General features: G+C 42.4%; 1 pseudogene; it reads left to right on the top strand.

The window, feature by feature from the left end:
- LOC104951850 (plasma membrane calcium-transporting ATPase 1-like) overlaps window positions 1-7979 on the top strand; it is a 23241-nt pseudogene that overhangs the window by 6278 nt on the left and 8984 nt on the right.

The raw sequence follows: 7979 nt of genomic DNA, 5'->3' as shown, positions 1-7979 counted from the left end.
GAGGTCAATATTTGTGTGAGTTTGGAAATGATGATGAAAATCTGTATTTCTCAAAATGTGAAGAGATGGACGTTGTGCTGTTGGTTATTTCCACTATTCCTGTAAATGAAACCCACTACCTCTCTTCCTCCTCCTCCTCCTCCCCCTCGGTGCAGGACTCCCTCTGAAGGCCGGTCCAGATGCTCTGGGTGAACCTGCATCATGGGACACTCTGGCTTCTCTGGGCTTGGGCCACGGAGCTCGCCCTGGCGAGTCATCTGCCGTTAACGTAAAACCGTACGGCCGCAAACAAGCCTCTGATCTCCAGGCCATGTATGAAGAACATCCTGGGCCACGCCGTGTACCAGCTCACCATCATCTTCACCCTGCTCTTTCGCGGTAATTAAACAAACCTACCACATTTGAGGCAAAAATCGTGTTTTTGGATTGACTGATTTGTATATTATTTATTTACACTGAAAAATCCTTCATAATTGCACGTTCTTGAAATCCATCGTCCTTCCCCATTTGTAAAATATTTGCCTGTGGATTTTATTGTTCAGTCCTTCAAAAATCTGGAGTCGCATATGTTGAAATATATCATGTCCGCTAATTTTCGGGACTATAGCCGCTCCTCTTTCCCTATTTTTCGACGCTGCGGCTTTATTAACGGTGCGGTAATCTATTGGGATTTTTACAGCTAACGGCCAACCCTTTAACTCTATGGGGCTCTATGCCGTGTCCGCGGACCCCACCTTTAAGCGGCTGGGTTCCAGCAGGAACAAGCTGGAGGCCGGAAAAGAGTGGGACAGGTCAGCGCGCAAAAGTAAAAGGTGGAACCGGAGGTGGTATCAGCGTGTCCGCGGGGTCCTTAGAAAGTATTAAAAGTTGATAAAAAATCAATTTAGCGAAATTAAGGCTTTAAAAAGTATTAACGGCCATTTTCCAAAGGTATTAAGAATGGTTCACAGCAACGACAACATGAACACCTTTAATTTACTGAACGATCATGTCCGGGGAAACCCCACAGAGGCGGTCACCCCATGCATTAGCGCGCCGTAAGATGCCTGCTTATTTTTTAAGTTTCGTTTTGCGCTTGCCGCTCTGTGTGTGGCGGGGGGGGGAATAAATCGCTCCGGTAACGGTCCCAAGTGTCGTTAGACCGGCATACGCACTGCTCTGGGGGTCCAACGCTCTGTGGTTGCCCTATATGATTCATTTCTTGAGCTAACACTGTATATCCCGCCTCCCTCGTCCCCACGTTCTGCCTGCTGCTGCTGGCGGCTTGTCAGAAGAGGGGGGAAATAGAGAGGGGGCAGTCCCCCAGCCGTTTATTAATATTCGCTTTATAATCTATACAGAGAACAGAGTCGTTATCAATTTGTTTTAAAAGCTCAATAAATACCAAAGAAGACCTCTGACCGGCACTTTTCTAATTTTGTATGGAAGATTTAAACTTTAACGGGCATGTTGACCGGCGGAACATTTTTTTTACGGAAACTGCCGCACGGTCCCCTCGTTCCTTGGAAGAGGCGGAGAGGTGGGTGTTTTTCATCTGCTGGTGGACTACCTGAGAGATACAGCAGTAGAACACGCCGTCCACCGCGGAGAATAAACAGAAGGGCAACCATGCCCTTCTTCGCTGCTTTTGGTGTATTTCGGGCGGCAGCAGCGCCACTTACAGGCCTGACATTATGTACTAAATCGTTTCCAGCATTTCCAGCGGTCTAGTGTGAACGGACACGTTAATGAATCGAATGCGTGTGAACGGAAGCCTTTTTTTGCGCTTGTCGTATGCGTTTTACCGTATGCGTCCTGTGGGGCCGGGGTCTAAGCCAAACTATATCCGGTCACAGAGATCTGCTATTTTAAAGTAAAGTCAACACATATAGACCCTAAATATAGTCTATATTAAGAACGAGAAAAGTCTTAACATATATATCCTTTTTTGTAAACATATGACAAATGTGTGAGGGTGATGACGTCAGAGCATCGTCCTATGTGCCAGGGCTTAGCCCCGGACAGCCCCAGCCCAATTTAACCCCTGGGTATTTGTGAGGGAGCTCCTATATGGCATTACCCCGCTGAAGCTCACCAAGTTTAACATATTTCATAGTTCAAAGTTTTGTCAATTGTTTTGTTTATTGGTCAAATACTGGTTTCTAATGGTTTCTGAGGAGTTTTACTGGAATGAAAGAGCACAGAGTCTACAGAAGCAAAAAAGCAGCATTCTGCATTAAACCTGACCTTCACAGAGAGGTTGAAGTTCATGTGGAAAGGAGGCTTCAGTAGTCTGTCTGCACTCTGTTTAGTTTTGCTATCTTACAATCAATATAGTAAAGTGTGTTGCCAATGTAACCGGTTAGAACTCAAAGTTGCGATGAGGTCTTAAAATGTATGGAAAGGGTCTTAAAAAAGGTCTTAAAAGGTATTAAATTTGACTTCAGGATTCCTGCATATACCCTGGGTATGCCGCTGCTGCGGTTTATATTCAGGTGCGGCTTATAGTCCGAAAATTACGGTGTATTAAGATATTTATTTTGTGTTTCTTAGGCGAGACAATCTTCAACATCGATAGCGGACGCAACAGTCCCCTGCACGCGCCGCCCTCGGAGCATTACACCATTGTGTTCAATGTGTTCGTCATGATGCAGCTGTTCAACGAAATCAACGCCAGGAAGATCCACGGAGAGAGGAACGTGTTCGAGGGCATCTACAAGAACCCCATCTTCTGCAGCGTGGTGCTGGGGACCTTCATCCTGCAGGTAACTCCACCACCAACACCATCAGCTATTGCAGTCATTCAATAACTGCATACTGTTTCTTTTGAGATACATACAGCAGGCTTTTCATTAGAGCATTTATATGAAGGGGTCATTTCTAAGTAATAAGGTCATTGTTTAGTATATGATCTATTAACTGAATTCATGTTGCACCAGATGTGTCACCATCTGTTTTAAGTTGTAAGTTTGAAACTCAGGATAGATATTCTTGTCTTTGTTCCGACACGTTTGGTGCAGTCCTTTGTTTCCAACTGAGGAAATACATCTTAAAAAAAGCTCAAAGATTATTCATATAGAAGGCTCAATTATCTCTTAGAGTGTGAGAAAAAGAACTAAAATTTGAAGTATAATTGATAAAAACAAAAATGTAGGCAGTGAATTATTCCTATAATAATTGTGGACATACATAGAGCTCTATGGCAGAGAGGAGCAGATATATTAGACAGTACTTGTTAGTGGATCAATTCATTGTTAGTTTTGGTTTCCATAAAGGATTCTCTGACTATAAGACAAATACAGAAGAGTAATCCTTTAAGACTGAAGCAGCGCTCAGCTCACACAATATGTTTCTGTTGCTCCTCAGATCGTCATCGTTCAGTTCGGAGGGAAGCCGTTCTCCTGCACGGCGCTGACCATCGACCAGTGGCTGTGGTGTGTGTTCATCGGAGTCGGAGAGCTGCTGTGGGGACAGGTGAGACCAGAACCACAACCAGAGGATCAGTAAAGTGAATGCGCAGTGGGCAGTTATTTATTGGGAAAGGAACTCCGACCCTGTAGTTGTTCCTTATGCAATAATGACCTGGGGCCTCATTTATATCGCCATGCGTAGGATTCACGTGGGAAGGTTGCTTACGTAGTAGAAATCCAAAAAATAGGTACAGATATTTTCCGACATTTTCCGATTCACCAAACATTGCGTACCGGCGAGGAAAGTGCGTACGGCACTTCCTACGCCGGTTTCCCTTTATAAATCAAAATCGACTCGAAATGCGGTGCAGCTTTTGCGGGCTTCACGTAACGCCCATATTTGCCTATAAATAGTCAAAGAAACGCCCATTCATTCATTCATTTTTGACTGACTGCATGAAGAAGATCGCAGGAAATGACGACAGAACAGCTAAAAAAGACATCTCACACCATGTCAGATTTTTGTTATTTTGGGGAGGTCGAGATAAATTATATTGTTTGGTGGATGCAGTTTGAACCAGAGTAGCAGCATGGAGGTCGGATCGTCACCAAAGTAAATAAATAAGTGGTCCGAAAAAGGTTAATGACAAAAAAAATACACATAGCCTTCCTCAGGCAGTGTGTTTGCACCCGGGACAGGAGACCCCCCCTTGATGAGAAACTGTAAGAAATGATCGGGGAATCCTCCGGAGTGGATCTGAATTATGTTTTTGTATTTGGTGGTATGTGTCCCAGCTGTCGATCAGCTGTGCACAGCGTCTCCGCTGCAGCCTGTGCATCTCAACAACCCCTCCCCCCCCCCCAGTTAAAGGAAATACAACTACCGTAATGTGTTGCGTAATATCAGCTGTACAATTTACCACATCTTAGTTTCCATACCTCCTGTGTTTTACGAGCGACTTATCAAGTCTTAGCAAACGGCATAAAACACGATTAAACGTGATAGTATATAAAACCATGCTTGTATCTACAACCTATAGAAATGCAAAACGGCGTCAGTTTAGACGTAATTCTGTCCTCCTGCTTAACGCATCATTTATGAGAAAACATTTAATAACATTAGCACAACATATTCGAGGTGGTTTTAAATAACATATCCGTATTTATTTATTTATTAAGTTATGTTTTTGTGTGCACTGAGGAGCCTCAAACAGGCGTTTGTTAAATCATTTTAAGTTAAGATTGGCTTTAAACAATTTGTGAAATTGAATTCTTCATATATGATAAATGAGAGGTAACATTTTATTTATGGTATTATTTCCACATATTTCTCTCCATTCTTCCTTCTGCCAACGGTGTCGCAGTTTCTTGTCTCTCCCGTTTTTGTGCTTAGTGCGTACGCATGGGTTAGAGTTTGCGTGGAGGACCGCACGTTTCCCCGTCAAGTTAGTATTTTATAAATCGCAAACATTGCGTAGAAACTGGCGTACGCCAATTTTTGAGCGTATATCCCTTTATAAATGAGGCCCCTGCTCATTGCCAATGGTCCCGCTTATTACACTGCTAATTACAGCATAAATCAATCATTTATTTAAATACAAGTTTATTTATTTTTAAAATGATTGTATCTCTTCTCCTAAGACAAAAAAACGGTCTCTCTTCAAACGGTCTCCAAATTGAAATATCAGAATCGATTTTTCAACTAGGTGGTGTTACAGATTGATTGCATGGGCTCCCACAAAAAAAGCAATGAGATATTTCAATTCGATTTTGAATTATTGCAACAACAAAAAAGCTCTTTGGCAACTTAGTTTTTTTTTTAAACGTTTTGTTCAGCAGTAGGATCATCTCCACGTATTCACACCACTTTTATGATTTTAAGCGTATATGCAATCGCCAGGAATAAAAAACATAAAGCTGAAAACAAGCTACAGCACGATCACAAACTTCACATCACCACCGCTAAGCTAAAGGTGGCTAATGTTTTATATTTAAATATTTTAAGTTGTAGAACCAACGCATAAATCTCTTTAGCCTTTGTTCACAACAAACCTTACTTCAGGCGTCTAACCAAAACCGCAGTCAAAAACCGATTCACCTGAGGGAACCAGAAATGGTCAAATGCTAACTAATTTCCAGGTTTTAGGACTCATTCCTGCACTGTTCTGTGGGAAATTAGCTTAACTTAAGAATAAGCTACCTTTACTGAGAGGAAGATGAAGAGGTGGATATTTGAGGTCTGTCACACTTCTTGCTGCTGCAGCGTTGCCATCCCAACCATCGCCATGGTAATGAGCGCGGCACATGAAAGCAGCGCCTGTTTACGAGCGCCGAGGGAAAACAAACCCAGCGTGTCAGTCCCTCTGTGGATACACACAGGCTTAGAAAGCATACATTGAGCAGAAAGGAACTAAAGTTGAGTCGCAGGAAGCCTGGTGGGTTCAGTTGGAGGGCAGAGAACAGAGAGGCGGGAAGATGCTGACAGAAACACGCTGATCTGAGGCTGTGATTTATTTTAGACCACTTTGGTTTCTAGCAGAAGGAAAGTGACAGATGTAAAAATGTGCAGCTGCAGCAGGAGGCTGGGTGTGACTCTCTCCTTTCTTTTTTTATTTGAACAATGAACAAGGAATAATCAGAGCAACAATACACGTTACACAATGTGATGTACAGACACAAAGTGTACAAAGATATCCTGATTTATAATCCCTTAATGAGTCAAAAAAACTTGATCCTACATTAAGCCATAATGCACTTGTTAGCATCACTTTGGTAAAACAACAAAATGTTCAAACTCCACACTCGTTTATTCGCAGGTTCTTTATTATAACTGTATATTCCTAAATCTTTCAAAGGCTGAGTGGGACTTAAATACCATTAAAATGACAGTTGTTTTTTTTAAATCAGCGGAGGCGGTTTTAAAAAATGACGTTTTATTTTTTCAGCTGATCTCTGCCATCCCCACTCACCATCTGAAGTTCCTGATGGAGGCGGGGCACGGCACAACGAAGGAGGAGATCAAGGATGAGGAGATGACGGAGGGAGCGGACGAGATCGACCACGCTGAGATGGAGCTGCGGAGAGGCCAGATCCTGTGGTTCAGAGGGCTGAACCGCATCCAGACACAGGTACGACCCCCCCCCACCTTACAGGCGCACCAACAGTCTACGTTTTTTCCCATGTCAAGTTTCCAAGGCGGGGACTCGGCTGTCAAAGGAGCTGCAGAAGGCATCAGTTGCCATGGCTATGCAGGAGGCTCTTGAAGAAAAAATATGATTTTTGTTGACTTATTTTGTTTAATTGATTTCTTTGTTTTCGTGTTGGTGAATTGTTGTTTAAACCTGAAAAGCTTTTCAGGTAAAATTCTGACAGCTGTCGTCTTTAAAAACAAACCTCCTCCTCCTGTTTTTCGTCCTTCCAAAATCAAACAGAAGTCAGATGCATCAAATGGAGGTAGAGTAATCTGTTTCATGAAGACAGTGAGGAATATTTATTTCACATTTCTAAGAGCTGGAGTCTGCAGTAAGAAGCTGGTTTAGCACATCTTAAATGTGTGTTATTGTGTACTTGTAGTTGCAGAAACAGTAGAACACAAGGTATTGTAACACATATAATGTTAATAATGTAAACATATATATTTTTGGGATTTATTACTGTTACGTCCCCCTCTAGGGTAGAGGAAAACAACATACACCAGATTGGAATTTGTAATAATTATAAGTAGTTTTATTATATAACAGGGTGAAAAAAAATGGAAGGCACGAAGCCTGAACAAACAAAAGGAGGACTCTAACAAAGGGAGCCTGTTTACCTACAAAGAAATAGATAATAACGAACTAAATAGCAACTAAAACCCTCACTGTCAAAGTGGTACAGTCTAAATTCAGGAAGCTGTAAGAAAACACAGCTGAGTCAGAGTACAACAGTCACACAACACTAAACTAATCGAGACTCTTCTAATCGCAATAATACTGATCAACACGGACCACACAAGTTAACCTACTGTATAACAAATTTGCACACAAACTAGCAACTAGCGAGAGGCATCCGCTCACACAGTAGAGCCTGCAGAGTGATCGTCAATCAATGCTTTGAAGGCATCTCCAGCAGGTGCGTGACGGCTGTGTGCTGCGATTGGAGTGCGTCGGGCCCGGCGTGCTCCAATCACAATCTTCGGAAGGCGGACCAGGAGATGGCAGCCAATGACGTGAGGGCACCCGCACAGGTTATTTACATATAAGACAGAAGACGAGCAGAAAGGCAGCAGCCGTAACAATTACAAACTCAAAAACAAGCAGATAATAGTTCCTGCAAATCGTGGAAACTATCAACTGTAATCTTGAACAAAAACTCATGAGGTCAAAGTTAGAACAAAATATTATTTTTGGATTTGAATCTTCAGCCCATATGATCACATGTGAGGAGGCCTCACTGTCAACAAGCTGCTTGGACTTTAATGTGTCCTTTACTTTAGGCAAATTAAAATGTATCGTGAATGCAGAAGAAATGAGCCAAAAAAAATGTCATATTCATATTAGCTGAATGATAAAATGATTGTAGCACTTCCACTGTGTTTTTTCTACCTAAGCT

This window comes from Notothenia coriiceps, unplaced genomic scaffold (genome assembly GCF_000735185.1).
Source record: "Notothenia coriiceps isolate Sejong01 unplaced genomic scaffold, NC01 NC01_scaffold00019314, whole genome shotgun sequence".
Lineage (NCBI taxonomy): Eukaryota > Metazoa > Chordata > Actinopteri > Perciformes > Nototheniidae > Notothenia > Notothenia coriiceps.
This window is presented reverse-complemented; position numbering and strand designations above follow the sequence as displayed.